Genomic DNA, 19486 nt, shown 5'->3' with positions numbered 1-19486 from the left:
ACCTAAAAAGCACCTAATAACACAAAATAACAAGAAAACATACAAATTGTATGTACAGTGAATATTGGTGCCATCCGAGAAGAAAAATCCAGCACTAACATCCGGAAAACCAGCCTATTGTTACTTTCAGCAATCAGGAATTTTACACAAATTAGTCAGAATCTTTCCAGGATTTTATGCCAGAACAAGTGGAATCGCTGAAGGTGGTGGTTCCCAACCTTGGTTGGTATTCTGGGTGGTCTTGGACTGTGTGAAGGCTTCTGGGAATTGCAGTCCAAAAACACCTGGGTGACCCAAAGTTGCTCACCACTGGCCTAAAGGTGCAGGGATCAATTGCAACTAACTCATGAGGCGGCAGTCACATGTCTGGCTGTATGCCAGTCACATGACCAGGCACACAACCATACCTCTTCTCAATTAGTTGCAATTCATGACCGTGATGCCTATGATTTCAACTGACTCCAGAGTAAAACAATAAACGAACTCCAATACAATTCTGGACATAACGTTTATGACTTGTGCCCCACGCTGTCAGTTGAGCCAGGGCATTTTAACAGAAAACACACAGGGAGGGGAGCAACGTTCCCGCTCATCTTCTGCTTAGTGTGGTGCAGAACTCTGCCCCACATGTGGGGTTCTGGCTGCAACTGGAAGCCAATGAGCAGCGACTCTGGCTTAGCTGGGCAGCCCCGATTCAGGGCTGCGCAGTTTAGATGGAACCTTAGAGGGGAGAGATGCATCAGGGAGGGGGGTGACAAAAGGTTGCAACGTTCATCTCAGTGCGGGTGGTAAATGTTCAAGCCGTTCTCAAGGGCACAAACTCTGAAAAGCTCCCTCCTGGGAACTCTTGCCTGTTCCAAAAATGCCTCCAGGGATGAAAGACCAAAACACAGTAAGCCTTTTTGTGGTTTCCAATTCTTTGTCCTCCCAAAGAGCTGTTCACGAGCGACCTACGGAAGGTCATGTGGAAGAGGACTGTTGGGAGATCTATTCCTGCATGCAAATCGCTTCGTCTCTCTTGCTGCCCAGGAGACCGGAGATTTCCCTCAAACCCAGCCCCCCCAAATCTCAATGTGTGAGCCCAGGGCTTACCTGAACCATAAAGAACTGTGTGCGTGACCCTCTGCAGAATGCAAGATGCAGCCAAATGCTTGCAAGTATTAATCTGCTTCTCGGACAAAGCGACAAGGATCCCAGGGAAGAGGACATTAGAAGGTAAAAGGGACAGTAACCCTGGGGGGCATTTGGTGCCACCGCTGGCAGAAGCCAGCCAAAAGCTTCCAAGGAGGGCACGGAGGCCAATCTTCTCTCAATCTTTGTGTCCCCCCCCCCCCCAGTTTCCTGGGAAATCAGGAAATGGCTTCTGAGTGTGCCAGCAGGCATTTCTAGCAGCTAAGAGAAAACCCTTCACCATCACCCAGAACTTCATTGGGGGAGCCCCCACCACCGGCCTGCAACCTACAAATTCACGCCTCAAAGGTACACAGGGATTTCCTGCCAGCACATTGTTAAGCAAGCATGAGAACGGATGGAAGTTCGGCTTTCGGTCTCTCCACGGTCTGATTCTGACACTTAACATTTATGGTTTCCACCAACCGCACCAAAGCAGGGCCCAAACCTCTCCACGCTCCAGTAAGCACGGCTTTAACAGATCCCCCCCTTTTTAAGTCTGAAAGCTGCCACTCCATCATGTCTCCCCACGAGAGGGGGAGAAAATTGCTAGGGCCAAAGACGACTGCGATGGAATCTAGGATTCCGCACAAAGACAAGTCTCCGAGACAAGCGTGTTCACGCGCATACCCGCATGGGCTCCAGGCAAGTTCAGAAATCCCAGAATAATCTCTGGCAAGCGGTTTCACAAATTGGAGGAAAGCGTCCCCCCCCCCAAAATCTGAGCATGCACTTCTATTACGGCAAATCGAAGCAGGTCTGAATAGCTTTTCAAAGCCACAGGCGAGCAGAGAAGAAGTTTTTATTCCATCAAGAGGTAAAGAGCAGAGCTTGGCGAAGTTACTCTTTCCCAGAATCCCCCAAGCCAGTCAGGCGAAGTTGTCGTTTCTTGAGCTGTAGTCCCCCCAAAAGTTGTGTTCCCAAGTTCTGGTTCAAGGTGGCACATGGAGTCACTCCTGTCCTATTTTAATTCCCACACCTACCCTGTGAGGTAGTCACCCTGAAAGCTTGTGAGTGGCCTGAGATTCCCCCCCCCCCAAAAAAAATAGGGCACCACAGACGAGCGACCACAGATTTTAACAGTCTCCCATCTAACTGAAGCAGCTCCACTGCCTTGGCTCTTAAATCTAGAGGGCCTCTCTGATGTCTGAAGAAGTGGATTGGTGTCTGAAAGCTCACCTTAAAATGTAGCCGTTAGTCTTGAAGGTGCCGCAATATTGTTATCTTCTTCTTCTTCTTCTTTTTAAATTTTTCTTTTATTTTTTCCAGACACACAGCCTGAGAGCGGGTCTACAGAAAGGCAACAAGCAGCTGCTGAAAGTTTCCATGGGATAGGATGGGCAATTGTTTCGCCTTTGAGAAAAGCTCCTTTCTTGGACTGATAGCCGACAGGTATTCCTTCCTCAGCTGGCATTCACGGAGCCTCGGTTTCCAGGACGTCTCCCTCCTGGAACGAATGGGATTTCCCAAGAGCAAAAGGCACCCCCTTCCAATCTGCTGCTCTTGGGACGTGGACCCCAAACCACCTCGCCTAGAGGGTGGGGCAGGTCACTTGGTCCCAGGCCAGGCCCTGGTGAGCCAGATTCCCAAGCCTGCACAGGAGCCCTTTGCAACAGCTTCCCTAACCCTAACCTCAACCAGGAAAGCTGGAAGCGGTGGTTCCGGACACACACACAGAACGCAAAATCCGGCTCTGCCGCCTTCCTCTTCCCAGGTGGCTCCCGAAGATGCTGTCTGTCTGTAGAAATGAACACGGAGATAAACGTAGCCCCATGACTGCTAGGAAGCGAAGCAAAACACAGTGCATAAAACACAGCCATGCTTCTCCTGCAAGCTCATTAAAGAAAACAAACGGTGCTATCGAAAGCCACCAGCCACTTAGCAATGGCGGCTTCTTGAATGTGTCTTGGTCCTGTTAAGGGGAATGCCTTTACTTCTTAAACCCACAGACCCATAGTGAAGCATTAAGGACCGAATCTGGCCCCCCCGCCCTGGGATCTTCTGAAGCTCCGAAGGCCCCGTCAGGGCCCTAAAAGCTGCTCCTACTCCAGGATCAAAAAGACGTCAAACCAAAAAGCTGAAACTTGAAATGGGTGTCCAATCACTTCCTGTTTTTAACTTTTTTTCCCCCTGCTTCTTTTTCATAGGGGTGGTGGTGGTTTATCACAGCCCATGAGGGATCCTTGAGAAGTGAAAATCAGGTGCCTGGATCTTGCCCACTCTGCCCTACATGGCCTGGGAGAGACATACCCAATGAACCACCTTGCCTTCTGAGCCCCAATCAAGGCCGTCAGCTCAACAGGTAAAGCTACTCTGCAATCCCTACTTTGTTTACAATATGGTCACCCACCCTTCTCAAGAAAGCTTTCAAAACAAGAACACGAGAGCAATATATTAAATATATATTACTGTACATGCCACTAGACTGAGACAGCATGATGAAAATTCAAGAATACTAGCCACAGAACATAGCAAGAAATAAATCCTTGGATTATAGGCCATCGCAAGTGACAGACACACTTAAAGTGCTATTCTATGCATGTCTCCCCAAAAGTAAGCCACCCGGAGGGCAGCTGGACATCATCTCATGAAGGCAAGTATAAGAGGACAGCCTCAAAACTCACTTTAAAACTAAAGTTCATTCGCAAAACCTAAACTTTGGAATGAACTGAAGATCTCACAGGTCCACTTCCTTAGTATTTCCAGTTTACCGTGCAACATTTCTGGCTGGCTGCACGAACAGACTTCCAGGCAAAGTAGGAAGATCAACAAGTACTGTAAAATGAGGCCATGTTCTCAAAGGCTTTCACAGCCAGGATCCGAAGGTTGTTGTGGGGTTTTTTGGGCTGTTTGGCCATGTTCTAGAGGTTTCTCTTCCTAACGTTTCGCCAGTCTCTGTGGCCGACATCTTCAGAGGACAGGAGTCGGAACTCTGTCTGTGTTCTGGTGCAGTGTGTGGGATACACGAGGCTACTTGGATCCAGGGGCAATTTTCTGTGACTTGTGGAGAAATTCAATCCATGATGCACTTACGTGCATGCAGCTTACACTCCACCCTGTGTCCAAAAGATCTAGCAAATGGTCAAGACAACGCTACTGAGGTTGGTCAAAACTAGTCTAATTATCTCAACATTTTAATTTGTTTTCAATTTTACCTATATTTCGTATTCGTCCCTAATTTTAAATTATGCAACACTGTTGATACAAAGAAAGAAAGAAAGAAAGAAAGAAAGAAAGAAAGAAAGAAAGAAAGAAAGAAAGAAAGAAAGAGAAAGAAAGAAAGAAAGAAAGAAAGAAAGAAAGAAAGAAAGAAAGAAAGAGTGAATCTTAAAAATATTTTTCCCACCAATTCCCAGGATGGGCCAGCTTTCCCTTTGACGTCTCCATGGCTTAGGCTGAAGCATCTCTCCAAGTAACCTGGCCCATCGCCAGATTTCTGCCCTGGGGTACCCACCACTTAACCGCCCCCCAAATGATTCCCTGGGCGTTTGGCTTTGTTTCCTCGCTGACACACTCAAGGAAATGTGCTCCTGAACAAGCCAACTATTTGGGGGTAGGGTGGCAGGAGAAGGGAGGCTGGATCACAAGAAAGAAGGAGCTAAAATTAGTGGGAGGGTTTTTCGCAAAACAGAAGCGCCTTCCACTTAAACGAGGGATTTTCTGGATCCCAGTCTAGGAAACTTTAGATAATTACAAAGGGAAAGTGTTGGGAAACTAACAACAAATCCTTTAATCCAAAGAGCCTCCGTTTAGTCATCGCCCTTAATCTTCACTTTATTTTTGTATTGAAAACGAAAGCCACCCTCTCCGCTAAGGATGCTGACAGACAGGCTGGAATCCAGGATTGGAAACGCCAGTGACGAGAGACTCAAACCAAGGACTCCAGACCGCAGACATGCAACACTCTTCCTCTCACACATACCTCGTCACTTTCAGGCCCCGGAAGCTCCTTTCATTTTTTTTTCTCCATAAAAAAACACCCTCTCCTCTTAGTTCATCTTCTCTTCGTAACAACCACTTTTATTTTATTTTGCCATAGCAGAGCGATTGCCGTCCCGTCTCAATTAAGGGAGGGATCTTGCGACATCATAGGTTGCCGTCCCATCCACATGGGGCCCCTCAGCTTCTCTCTGAGGGGACTCTTCAGATTTCCATTCAACTTATCACAGAATCATAGAATCATAGAAAAGTGAAGTTGGAAGGGGACCTACAAGGCCATCCAGGCCAACCCTCTGCTCAACGCAGGAATACCATCCAAGCTGAACTGCCCAGTGCATATTATGGACATTGGCACACATCCTTAAGACCTCATCATGAAAAAGAAGCCAAATGGTGGTGGATTGGGGGGAACTTTGCCACACCCCTCGAGGTCCTCACGGGCCAAAGACTGCTGGAACCAGGATATCTCCCTCCCAGTTTTTAACGGGAAGCTTGCAGGCAGATTGGAGGGCCACAAAAATATGCCGGAGGAGCACGTGCAGCTTATAGGCCATGTATTGTCTCCCACATGCTAAAGAGATATACAGTGGTGCCCTGCTTAACGATTACCCCGTTTAACGATGAAAACACCTCACGATGTATTTTTTTGCGATTGCTATTGTGATTGCAAAACAATGATTGAATGTTTTTTTTTCATTTCACGATGATCTGCTCCCTGCTTCTGGAACTGATTTTTTGCTTTACGACGAGCAGAAAACAGCTGATCGTCGGGTTTCAAAATGGCCGCCCACTGTTCAAAATGGCTCCCTGCTGTGCTTAGGACAGATTCCTCGCATTACAGACACCAGAAAATGGCCGCCCTATGGAGGATCTTCGCTGGATGCTGAGGTATTTCGCCCATTGGAACGCATTGAGCGCTTTGCAATGCATTTCAATGGGCTTTTTACTTTCGCTTGACAACCATTTTGTTCTACAGCGATATCTCTGGAACGGATTAACGTTGTCAAGCAAGGCACCACTGTATAAGAGAGGAAAGCAGCGGCTGTTCTGCTTTGTGCATCCTTCTGACGCACAGCTGATGAGAGGCCATGGACAACATTTTCGCTCTGAGCCAGGTCAGCTTGTCCATGTATCTCTCACAGGCATTTCAAACAGAGGCTTCTGCAGGGTGATTTCCCTCACCAGCACCTCCAATCCAATCACACTTGTCCAGAAGGGTGAATCCAAGGCCTCCTGCTTGCATTGACTGCCATTGACTTCTCAAATATATTTCTCCCGTGGGAATGAAAAAGATCAGGAAAGCATTACAGTATATGGCCACCCCTCTCAGATCCAAAACAGCAAGGAGACCCTCTCCAATAAAAACTGATGGGTAAGACAATTGTTTGGTCCCTCAACGAGCGAGGTGGCGGCGTTGTACGGCGTCCAGTTGATTCCCACCCACAGCTGCTCTTTCTGGGGCCTTCTAGGTATGGAAGAGGCAGCAGGCTGTTCCCTTCTCCTGGGGTTGCTCTGGGACTGTGCAGTTGGCCCAAGGCCACACAGGCTGGCTCTCCTTCTGAGACAGGCATAGCAGGAAACTCAACCCCCAGCCTCTGGCTCTACAGCCAAATGCTCTTCTTAAAACACAAGACCTACACTTTGGTGCAAGGTCTGAAGTCCTAGCAATTTCAGTTCAGGTCCTTAGAAGAAGACCATCTAAACACCTGTTGACAAGAAATGGCAGGTTGATATATGTGGCGAAGGAGGTCATTCGGATAGGCTCTGAGATTCAGAGTCCACCACGAAATCTTGGCCGTTGCAAGCATGTGGCCACCCTGGGTGGCAGAAACTCTTCTCCAAGGTCAACGTCTGATGGGAGGCTGAACCCGAGAGAAGAGCGATGCTTCCGAAGGTCCCCGCTGCAGCAGCTTCCATCCCTCACTCGTATCTGGGCGAGGGCTATTTTTATAAAACCACATTTAAGCAATTTAGCCAGGGAAAATGGAAAGGGAGGCTCGAACAAACTGGAGCATGTAGAATCTGATTAAAAGGAGTGCTATTTTCTCAACCGCCTGGCTTGGCGCCTGCAATTAAACAGCCCTCTGATTCCTTACAAATTCCCCCGAGATCAAACACACCTGATTTGTGCCAGTCTGTGTGTATTTTTCAAAATGCAAGGAAAGCCACCGCTTCAGTCTCTGCCTGGCTCCAAAGCTGGGGGATGGGGGGGTAAGGAAGGGGTGCGATTTTTCACACTTCCCACTTAGATGGGTTTTTTTTAAGCATGGGGCGCCTTAAGCCCAGCACCACGGGCCAGACTGAACCGGACGGTGTAATTGGCCCCTGCAGGTGGGCCGCTGCGGCATTTGCAAGCCAGGGCAAAATTATTCTCATTAAAGGCACTCTAAAACTCAGCCTAAATTGCTTCCCACAAACAGCCGAGAGCTGGAGAGGAACAAGCTGCACGCTAATAAGATCTTCCAGAAATGGACAATTACGGCCCAAGCGCCGTGACCGACAGCGCAAGGAGGGACTCGGGTACCCTTTTCACTCTAAAGATGCTGCCGCAGGGCTTTTGAGGAAAGAAAAACTCTTTGAAAAGAACATGGCTGAGGCCCATCACCCGTCATCCACCCCCAATATGGATCAAAAGACCCTCCTTGTTTCAATCTAGTGCAAAGGGGTACAAGCAGAAGCAACAAGGGGTCGTCCGAGTTTCTTTCTGCCAAAGTTCGCTCTCTCGCACCCTCTCCTCTCCTCTCTTTCCATGCAAATCAACAGAGTGGCACAGATGCTCCACGTTTCCAACTTGCCATGTTAAAATGCTTCTGACGTTGAGGCCAAGAATAGTTCTGATGGTCAGCAAACTCCAAGGACCTGTTAGAAGACCTGGTTACCTGGTCTCTTCTGATTTTGGAAGCCACGTTTCCAAAGCGTGGCCCTGCTTGAAATCCTGTGTCTGTCCTGCAGCTAATGGCCTAGATAAAGCAAACGTCTCACTCTGTAAGAAAGTAGCTTCCTAAGCTCCCTCCAGTCATTTTGCTTTAAATTAGAACAGAGCCCTTCTCCATCCAAAAGGGAGTACAGTACAGTATTAATTTTGAAGGCTGGATGCTGGCGTTAAGGACAACTCGAGATGGCCAGACCAGAAGTGCCTGCAACCTGCTGCTCGTTGGGAACAAACTGGAAGGATGGGCCCAACAAAGCAGTTCTGGGTTTGCTCATGTGTTTACTTTCAGTGTTATTTTTGGACAGCTGCTCCACTACCTTGATTCCACCTGCGCGCAGTTCCCTCAATGCCATCCCTTCTATTCCTCTTGCCCCAGTTTTGGAACTAATTCACATGCTTCCTGCTGTTTCCTGGTCGATCACAGGAATATACACTCATTCTAGTTTGTATCTTTGTTGGTGGCAATGGTCTACAGTACTTCAGTGATTCCTATCCTTGGATCCCCAGATGTTTCTTGAACTAGAGCCCCCAGAAGCCTTCACCACTAGCTATGCTGGCCAGGATTTCTGGGAGTTGTAGTCCAAGAACATCTGGGGACCCAAAATTGGGAACCCCAATTATTAAATATAAATTAAACTAATTAATTCATTTAATAAACAAACCAAACCAAACCCTGGTCTACTTTCTTCCATTCCTCCCGACCACATCGCAAGAGGCTGAACTGATGCAAAGCCCAGCCAATTTCTACCCTCCATCATGGCAGCATCAGGAAGAGGTGAGAAATGTTTTGTCTTTATCCCAGGTTCAAGAGGATGTTCTTATCAGTTCAGTCACATCTTTCAGGGTGGAAGGCCAGCTGCTCACTCATTGAGAGACCGGGGCAATCAAACCCTCTCCTGTTTGGCTTTCAAGGAAATAAACATTCCACACCATAACCCTTTGCAGGAGCTGGATGTACACAAGAAGAAAGGCTAAAATGTCTGGGGCTTTTAGTTTAAAAGGAAGACGCGTAAGGGGAAAATAAGCCCAAGCAAGATGCAAAATGAATATTCACGCCTGAATTGAGATTTGGAAAAGAAGACTCCGCAGGGCTGAGATAAATAACAGTGGAATAAGCTATAAACCTCGCTGTCAAACTCAAAACAACCAAACCACCAGGTATTCATCCAGGCATTCCTAAAGAAGTGAAACGTGACTTTTCTGATCGTCTAGCAAAAATATGCAAGATATCTCTAAGATCAGACTTTGTACCAAAGGACTGGAGAACGGCCAATACAGTGCCTGTTGTTGAAAACAAAATGTGGGGAGAATCCAATAAATTACAGGTTGATGAGCATTCCAAGCAAACTGTGGGACTGTTTAAATATAAGCAGAAAGACAACGAGGAATCCATACGGCCTCTGCACAGGTAACTCCCAGGTCACAAAGCATTCAGAACTCTCTGAAACATGTCGACAGAACTGACCTCGTGGGCATTAGGTTTTTTGACAAAGTCCCACACCACAGTCGCCTGAACAAACCTGTTCGTCGGGGAGTGAAGGAAGTCCTCTTAAGGGTTCAAAAGTGGTGTACAAAGAGGGAGGAAGTGGTAAGGATAAATTGCCCGTTCTTGGAATGGAGAGGCTGTCACACTGGATTTCCCCCGAAGGATCCATATTAGGACTCGTGCCTTTTAACTTGTTCACAGACAGCACGTGTGGTTCATTCATTGCAGACGTGGGATCAAACCCCAGCTAGGTTATGCCAGTCACTGGGTGGTCTTTAGGTCCGTCACCCTAGGTTAGCCTCATCCGCCCCATAGGATTGTTGCAAACCGAAGATGGAGAGGAGCAGATCCAAGGAGGCCGAATGTGAACTTACTGGAGGAAAGGAGGAACTGCGATGGAACAAATACATGTGTGCACTATTAGTACCTATATATATATAGAACCTGGGAGAAGGAAGAAGTCCTGGCAAGCCGGTGGCCCTGCAAGGAGAGGTAGTTGTCAGAACACTCTACAAAAAAGGACAAAGTAATGCATACGAGGGGGAGAAAAGAATCGTAGAGTTGGAAGTGGCCTACGAGGCCATCAGGTCTAACCCTCTACTAGGCAGGAACCCAGATCAATGCAGATCTGCCAGGTGGTTGTCTACATTTCTCTTGAAGGCCTCCAGTGTTGAAGCGCTCGCCACCTCCCCTTGAAGTCATGGGTGGTTCCATTGTCATACTGCTCTAACAGTTAGGACGTTTTTCGTAGAATCACAGAATAACTGAATTGGAAGGGGCCTATTATAAGACCACTGAGTCCAACCCCCTGATATTCAAGCCTAAATTTGGCTTCTTGAAGCTTCAGCTTTGTACATATGTCCCTGAGGGACGTTGACTGGCCCAAGGGTTATAACACAGAGCCCCAGTGGAAACACTGACCCGGTAGCGGCTTGGGTGAGTCCAGTCCTCCATAAATACCTTTGCTTTATATGGGCCTGCTTTAGTAACTGGCCATTAGAGTAGGCGCGTTTCAGTCAAGGGAACTTGCAGAGGAGCTGACTTGAGAAATCCCTGCACCGATGCAGTGGGCCTACTCTTGTGCAACTTACTATGCTAAGCAACAGGATTTCAGCCTAAGTGTGTGGCTGCTGTTGGGGGAAAAAAAGGGCAATTCTAAGTTTAGCATAATTAGAAAAGGAACAGAATATAAAGGTAGTAATAATATTAAAACAACAAAAACAAAACACTGATTGTGCCACCAAGTCAACATGGTGAATATCAGACTCCTGGGCAGATTCTGCACCCAGGACCCAGAAGATGCCACGCAGGGCTCTGGCAGAGGGACCCGGCCAGGGCTAGTCAGGGTGATGCCCCAGCTCCTGCTCTCGGGGCTGACTTGCTCACCAGTCCGAACAGAGAGGCTTCCCTTGACTTTTTCACATGAAAGGGAAGGTGAAGTCAGGAAGACACCGCCCGTTCTTGAATGGAGGCTGGCACGAACAGTTGGCATGGGGCGGGAGGGAAGGGGGGGACGGAGCAATAACAAGTAGCTTGAGAAACCAGGACCCCCCCCCCCTTTCCTCGTGCCTTTGAGCTTCTCCCTTTTCAAAATCGGCTCCTTTTAAACGAAGCCACCTCTGAGCAGGAAGGCGCTTTATTCGGCACACAAAGGTCTGCTGTTTATACCCCTTTGTAGTCCAGCCCTCTCGGCGCGCAAATGTTTGTGCAACGGCGTTTTAACAAGATCACCTTCTGTGTACACTCTCTCTAAACCGTGCCTCTTTTTAATCTCCCTAGGGCTCCCCTTTGCACGCCACGCACACTCTCCCCCACGCCGGCTCTGGGGCTCCTGCAGAGGAAGGTCTTTGCAGGATCTCTCCTCCCTGCGGTGGCGCTTGGGCTGTGCACCTGCGTGGCGATTCCCAGGCTGCTCACGTAGCTGCTCAGGCGCGGCTGGATTTCCTTTGAGCTCCAGGATGGTTTTTTTGTTTGAATTTTTAAAAGAATCCCTCCTCAAAAGAGCGAGGCTTTGCAAACATGGCTGGGGCCAAGGAGGGGGGAGGCGAGCGCCTGACCTCGGGGGCCTTCCCATTAATTACAGCTGTGTGTTTATTTGCAGTTAAAGCCAACCTACTGAATAACTATGTCAAGTTCCCTTTTCCCCAGTGAGCGATTACACTCTCCGGCTAATCTCGGGGAAAAAAATTATCAGGAGGGACGGCTGACCTCCGGTGCCACTTGCTAAATAATGCACACAATGCGCCAGGATCAGACAAGCAAAATCAGGAATGCCACATCAGCTCTCGACTCTGCCTCAGCAGCTTTCGGCTCCTTGGGATGCACTAGCCAGCGCCAGCCCCTGGAAAAGGGAGAGGCCCGTGCCGAATCAGCGCCTGGCATTTTCCAGCCTGGAGTTGCAACCCAGAATCCAAGACAGGGACGCTGCTCACCAATGACACCCACCTCCCGGTCCATTGGTGCAATACTGGAGAACAAGTTAGATAAACGCAGAGCTTCACACTACGCGCAAACACTGACCGTCATTCCCCACCCCAGGGGATTAGAAAAAAAATCGCAGGAGACAAGGAGGCAGTGGAGAGGGGAGTTTTAATACAAGAGTGTGGCTTATTTAGCCATTGGCAAGTCCTGGGCCAGAGTTCCCATCATCCACTTGCAAGGGCCAACGCTGGAGTCAAAGTCCGACACATTCAGAGAGTCCGATGGTTCCATTTGTAGCTTCATAGAATCAGGGAGTCAACAGGGGCCTTTAAGACCATGGAGTCCAACCCCCTGCTCAAGGCAGGGATCCCAATCAAATCAAATCTGCCAGAGGGTGGTTCAATATTCTCTTGAAAGGCCTCCAGCGTTGGAGCGCTCACCACCTCCGGAGGTTATGGGTTCCATTGTCGTACTACTTTAACAGTCAGGAAGTTTTTCCTGATATTAACTTGAGCCTTTTGTGGCGTGTCCTGCACTCTGGGATGATAGGGAACAGATCCTTCCCCTCCTCTGTGTGACTGCCTTTCAAGTTTTTGAAGAGTGCTCTCATATCACCCCTCAGTGCCCTTTTTCTCAAGGCGAAACATGGCCAGTTCTTGCAGTCTTTCCTCCTAGGGCTTGGTTTCTAGTCCCCTGATCCTCCTGGTTGCCCTCATTCATTTAAGGAATTTTCACCCTGACAGATGGAGTGGGGAGGGACTGTGGTTCCATGGTGGGACACATTCCAATCAAAATTCAAACATAATTATGAATGCTGCCCTTCCATACATTCACCTAAAGGCATGTTCACTGTGCACAACACTACCTATGCGCTTCTTCCACTCCTGGACCTTTAGTTACAACAGTCTGCGGAATGAGGGAAAGACAGAAAATCTGGGTAACTCGTGAGATCATTTTTCTTCCTTAGGACTTCATGTCTTCTATGGACATTTTTACTCAGTGCTGTTCCCACTTCCGGCCCTTAATGTCTTTCATGTGGATATAATGAATATCCACATTTTTTTCATGTCTTCCACAAAGAAAAATGTCTTCTGAACCTCCAGACATGCCATTAAAAACAGTGAGGTGCTGCTGCTGTTACACAAGACAAGGAAAAGACTAGCAGTTTTCTTCCCCATCAGCTGCAGCCCTGGGGGGGAAAATCTTACATTTGTAAAATACAAAGAACTTGCATATATGTGTATTTCCGTGCATAATATAAAGACCTTGTATTTTGCACAAAATGCATTTCCATTCCAAAAAGCCATTATTTTATCTTATTTTTGCAAAAAAAAAAAAAAAGGGGGGGGGGAGGACATAAGTGCAAAGAAAACACACAGAGAGAACGAAAGAGAGATCTTGCAAACTCAAGCCTATGGCTTCCTTTAGGAAGTCAGTCCATCTCCTCTCTGGTATTCCTCTTTTCCTGCTGCCTTCCACCTTTTCCAGCACTATTGTCTTTTCCAGAGACTATTGCTTTCTCACGATAAGCCCAAAGCAGAACAGCCTCAGTTTCGACATTTTTGCCTCCAGAGATGGTTCAGGTTTGATTTGATCTAGGACCTACCTGTTCGTTTTTCTGGTAATCCAGGGTATCTAACAAAGCTCTCCTCCAGCACCACATTTCAAACGCATTAATGTTTTCCCTGTCAGCTTTCCTTACTGTCCAGCTTTATTTTGGTTTTGCCTGATATGCTAGCACAGACTAACACAGCCACCTCTTCTAATCCTTCCACTTGATGATCTTTTCTAACTCCTTCATTGCTGCCTTTCTGGGTCTCAGTCTCCTTCTGATTTCTCAGCTACAATCACTATTTGGGGATTGATGACTGAACCAACGTAGACAAAATCTCTGACTACGGTATTTCAATTTCCTCATGGTCAATGTTAGAGTTGTGTAGTTCTTCTGTAGTCAGGATTTTTCTCTTCTTCACCTTCAACTGCAGTCCTGCTTTGGCACTTCCTCGATAGCCATTTCCCGTCACTGCTAATTTTTGCCAGTAAAATGGTGTCATCTGCGTAACTTAAATTATTGGTGTTTCTTCCACCAAATTTCACTTCTCTTTCCTCTGAATCTAATCCAGCTTTGTGTGTGGTATCTTCTGCACACAGATGGAGCAGATAAGGAGCTAAAAGGCACCCCTTGTCTGACACATTTTCGTCCGGGAAACCAGTCTCTCTCGCCCATTATTCTGTCCCAATGGTAGCTTCTTGTCCACAATACAGGTCAGGCATCAGGACCATCAAGGGTCGAGGCTCACCATTTCCTTCAGAACAATCCATAGTTTCTCGTGATCAACACAGTCCAAGGTTTTGCTGTAATCTACAAAACACAGACTGGTCTTCTTCTGAAACTCTTTGGTGCCCTTCAGTTTGATTGATTAGGCATCCTTCGGTCTCGAGAAACTATTGTCACGTGCTCTGCATGGAGGACTTGGAACAGCGTCTAATGTGGCTGAGAGGCCAATTTGAGAGTGACCATCCCTTCCACACTGAAGACAGATATAATCTGTCCCTTCAGTAGTCAGCAGGTATTTGCAATGTGACCTCTGGTGCTTCTTCCTTCTCAGAATCCAGCTTGAACATCAAGCACCACATCTTTGTTGCCATTTAATCTAATTGGCTGCAATAATCCATGAGCTTTGTGTACAGAACAATGTTATTGCCTCTCTGTCTACACTGTGATGCTGTTTATAAGTCGCATGGGTCACCTTGGCCAATAGATCTAAAATGGTGCTGTGACCCAGCAAGAGAGGGAATAACAATGATCAACCAGTACATAAAATGACCTTAATGACTGGCACAGGGAAGCTTCCAACCCGCCCTGCATCTGAATAAAGGGCCTACAGATTGGGGCCATTCAACCCGGCACCCAGTTTAACAGATATCCGACCTTATCTGTACGTTTTCAGATTTCTGCTAGAAAAACCATTCCTAATAACAGGGGAGAAATGCAGAGGGATATGGTGGTGGGGTGGGGGACACAGCACCCTACTGGTGTGACCTATCCACTTCGAAGCCCATATAACAAGTGTCCTTCCTCTCTCTCTCTCTCTCTCTCTCTCTCTCTCTCACACACACACACACACACACACACACACACACACTCCTCATAATGTGACAATATTTTTTGCAAAGGTTTGTACACTAGGCTGAGCAAGAGAGAAAACAACAACAAAAATTATTCCTGAATGATCTTGGTTGACCTCAGACGCTCCATGGACACCCCACCCCCCGGCTCAGCCCTCCCTAGTACCTCTGCAGTTGGAGGGTCCTGGGGAGGTCGTGGCTTTTACAACATGGGGGGGGGTGTTCAGTGGTCCTCCCCCCTTCTCTTGGGTCGGTCACATTCCTTTTCATCCCCCCGCCCCACACACACACCTTTCATCCATCCCAACGGCCGGCCAGATTTTTAACTCGATGAGATATCACGGATCCCCTCCGGTACGGCTCTGCCCTGGAGTGAGAGGAACCTCCCTACGCCATGCCAGAATTGCACACGGCCTTCCGGTTGGGTCCATTTTTAGATGCTGTCCTTTCTCAGACACTAAAGGTCCCTAATCCATTAAGCACAGAAATTGAAAGTAGCTTTGATGCCCGAGAAGGGAACACAAGCAAGCAGTAATGACAGCTCGGCCTTATTAAGCTAAAAGTTCTAATTAAGGACAACCTTGACCAGCACTATAGCCATAGGAGAGGTTGATTCCCCGACAAACCTTCAGTGACCTTTCCAACATTTTCAGCTTCTAATTTTTTAAAATAAACAAATAAATCCAAGTTACTCAAACCTTTTACTTTTGCAGGTCCTGCCCGCCCCTTCCTATGATCCTCTGTTGCCTTAGCCTTCCCTAAAGGTAAAGGTTCCCCTTGACAATTTTTGTCCAGTCGTGTTCGACTCTAGGGGGCGGCGCTCATCCTGCTCTTCAAGCCATAGAGCCAGCGTTTGTCCGAAGACAATCTTCCGTGGTCACATGGCCAGTGCGACTTAGACACGGAACGCTGTTACCTTCCCACTGAAGTGGTCCCTATTTATCTACTTGCATTTGCATGCTTTTGAACCGCTAGGTTGGCGGGAGTAGCCTTCCCTGCTGTGTTGTTATTAATATGTAGTCTTTGCACTTCCAAGGGCCTTTTAAAATGCATTTTGCTTCATTTTAACAATTTTACAGTGGGTTTATATGATTTTTTTTTAGCACAATGTGGTTTTCAGGCAAACTGGAAGGTGGAAAGTTGGGTTATACATAAAATCATCATCATCCAGACTGATAGACACCTTGAACATAACACAACAGATACGGTAGTAATAGAACGAAAAAAAAATGTCCCAATCATTGACCTTGCAATTCCAGGAGATGCCAGAGTTGAAAATAAAGAATCAGAAAAACTAACCAAGGACAGAGACCTGGCCATTGAAACATCTCGCCTCTGGAAGAAACACACTTCAGTGGTCCCCACAGTCATCGGGACTTTGAGAACAATATCAAGAAATCTCACACAGTGCTATAAGCGGCTGCAAATCTCAAAAATCACACCATCAGTGCTACAAAAAACGGCAATATTAGGAACAGCATATATACGGCTCCAATATTTAACAGATAGCTAGGTTTTTAGTTAAAACTTGTACCTGTTATATACCAGTCAATGTTTTGATAATCTTGATTGACTGCGTCTGACACTCTTGAACAATAATAATTGCTCGTTAAATAGTAATTCAGTTAAAACCCCTCTCTGGGCCATATTAAGGCAGCTGTCTTCATGTTCTGGTTATCAGGAAACCTCTCCATCATTGCAGAACAGCTCAGAAAGGGCCTGCTTGACACACAATTGCACACAACTCGCGGCACGGCAGAACCAGTGGGAGACGCTTCTGGTGGCCAGGGCGGATCCGAGCACCACCAATATCGCAGGCTGGATCTGGCCGGGAAACAGTTCTACGGTTACAAAGTGCCACTCTCCTTCTTTACTGGCCACACGGGGGCAGGGGTGGTGGAGGGAGACCTTGTTTTTTAAATAGGAACTCTCATTTGGGGCTTGGGACTCAGAAGTTGGTACGCAAGACTCAAGACTCAAACCCAGTGCCAACATCCTGGCCAAGCAACACGACAAATACTTGAAGGGAGCCGAAGGGGCAGGATCCAGCCATGGGACAAGTGTCCAAGGGCAACCTGTAACCATTTTACAGTCCAAACTTTATTGCTTAAAACCAAAGGTCATCACAATGCATCAATATATTAACAACAACACCAAACACTGTGCCCGGTCCCTCCCAACCCAAGCGCTGCCCCCCCATCTACCTCTTGGTTTCACTGACCAGAGCGCATGGGCTGGCATTCCCAGGGGGCCTGTCAGGCAAATTACGTTCTCCAGACAGGAGGAAGAGCAGCCGCCTGGATGGAGGCGAGAGAAGACAGGAAGCCCTCTCCATCCTCCTCATTCCGGGAAGGAGGCTCCATCAATGACCCGTGCGGCCCCCTCTCTCGCCCTCTTCTCTTACAAACAGGCGGTGGCAGGAGAGCAGCTTTTTCGGCTCTTCCACCAGTAAACAGAAAAGTGCATCAATCTAAACAGACGGAAGGAAGGGGGGGGGAGAATGCTCCCAAACGCCTGAGACCTCAGCGGGGGAACTGAATGTGTGCAAATGACTCTGTAATGCAGGGTTCGAGAGCTATCAGACACCGTAATCAGCTTCTCTCTCTCTCTCTCTCTCTCTCTCTCTCAGCACCGTCAGCTCCCAGAGGAAATTGCCTGGGACTGCTAACTCATACCAGCATGCCGGCTTGGCTGGGGAAAAGCAAAGCAGAGCCATATCACCAGAGGCTCCTGATCACAAGAGGGCCAACTGGCCACTCACTGGCCAACCTTACTAAGGTCACTCCGAGACCCTCAGAGCGAGGAGGCACAACAATGAAAGCATAGGTGGTCAAGACTCAACCCAAAATATTCTGGGTCGGTGACATCCCCTCCAGGAGCCTCTGCCACAAGCGGTGTGTGCTGGCCGGGGTTTCTGGGAGTTACAGTCCAGGAACCTCTGTTCCCAGGGACCTGGGAAGCGGCCGTTTGTGCCTTGAGGATGTGGAGAAGGCACCCCAAAACACGAGAAGGGGCTCTCCCATGCTTCACCCCTTCTGCAGCTGCATTCACCCCCTCGGAGAGTGAGGAGACCCCCCCCCCAAACAAGCTGACTTCTCTGTGCACATGTCTGCTGCACTGACCGGACACATGGAAATGGCTTCTGAATCGGCAACACTTTCTGTAGATGCTGGAATTGGTACAAGTAGGAGCTGCCGGGCAAAACAGGCCACAGGGAGGAGGAACCTCAAGCCGGCAGTTCGCAGCAACTCCCTACTGCACTGCTTCTTTGTCTTCCCACTTTTCCCAGGAGAGAAATGAAGTTCTTTTGTCAACCAAGACGTTTATGCAGTAATATAACCTCTTCGGTGGGTCAGACTTGCAGGCTGGCCAGGACTTGAAGGTCCCGTTCAAGGTCTGCAGAACTAAAAACGTTTGCAAGGCTCAGGTCTGCTGATGCTCCACTTTTGCGTGACGCAGGAGGCCAGGTTTGCAGACCAGCCAGGTTTACTGTGCGCGTCTAAGTTTTCCGACTGAGACCAAAGACCTGCTTTCTCTCCATTTTGCTTTGGCCTTATCCTATGACCGTGTCCATGCATCAAGTGCTAGAATCCACCTCCTGGCACTCTTCCCAAATTTGACTTCAACCCCATGATCCGGAAAACCCTTCCAATCCCTAGATTAGAACCTGGAGCAGATGGGAAGCTGGCAAAACCAGGTAAGGAAAGGAAACCATCCATTCAATTTATGGTAACCCTCGCTAGGGTTTCAAGGTAACTGAGATGTTTAAGGAATGGCTCTGCCACTTCCGCAGCCCCAAATGAGGTTCCAGGGCTGAGAGGGATTCAAACACAGGTCTCCTGAGCCTTAGTCCGTCACCATAGCCGATACACCAAAAGACGCTAGCAAAGAACAAAGCAATATAGGAGCAAAGAAAGCAATATTCCAAATACAATCCAGATCAGCCCTAGCCCAAGAAGAGAACTCGTCAGGGCGAGCATTCCAAGAAGAGAGCTTCGGCAACGGGATGCTCCTTCACTGCCTCCTCTAGCCTACGTGTTGGCTCCCCAAAAGCTGAGCAGAACCGCACATTCCTATCGTGCACTGATACAGCCGGCCCAGTCCTTAAGACCCCGGATGTAAATCTCAGGGGTCTGCTCCTGAAGTCTGCCGGGAAATGCACGCAAGCTGGTCTGAGGTTTTGGGTGAAGAAGCAACCACCTCGCCCGCGTGCCAGACAAAGTCCGGCCTGGATATTTGAGCTTTGGGCAGTTCATTTGGGCAGCTGGATTGCCTGCAGTGGTTCCCTTCACGAAGCTCATCTGCCCGGTTTGGTCTGTGGATGGTTTTCAAAGCAGGGGAGAGGGGAATTTTTGGCCCAAGAGTTGAATCCCAGCTGGAGACGTTTCTCCGGGGCCCCTTTCTGGCAA

General features: G+C 48.1%; 1 protein-coding gene across 8 annotated transcripts in view; it reads right to left on the bottom strand.

Annotated features, from left to right (window-relative positions):
• Positions 1-19486, bottom strand: part of CNTFR (ciliary neurotrophic factor receptor) — a 385998-nt gene that overhangs the window by 345791 nt on the left and 20721 nt on the right. The window contains exon 1 of one of the 8 annotated variants that reach the window (XM_072993039.2): positions 2350-10747. The exons of the other annotated variants lie outside the window; for them this stretch is intronic. The gene's annotated coding sequence lies outside the window, so the exon portion shown is untranslated. Of the gene's footprint in view, positions 1-2349; positions 10748-19486 lie in introns of those variants that run through there. 8 annotated transcript variants of the gene reach the window in all.

The sequence above is a fragment of the Pogona vitticeps genome, chromosome 2, assembly GCF_051106095.1.
Source record: "Pogona vitticeps strain Pit_001003342236 chromosome 2, PviZW2.1, whole genome shotgun sequence".
NCBI classification, from domain to species: domain Eukaryota; kingdom Metazoa; phylum Chordata; class Lepidosauria; order Squamata; family Agamidae; genus Pogona; species Pogona vitticeps.
The sequence above is the reverse complement of the archived record's forward strand: the minus strand, read 5'-3'. Positions and strand labels throughout refer to the sequence as shown.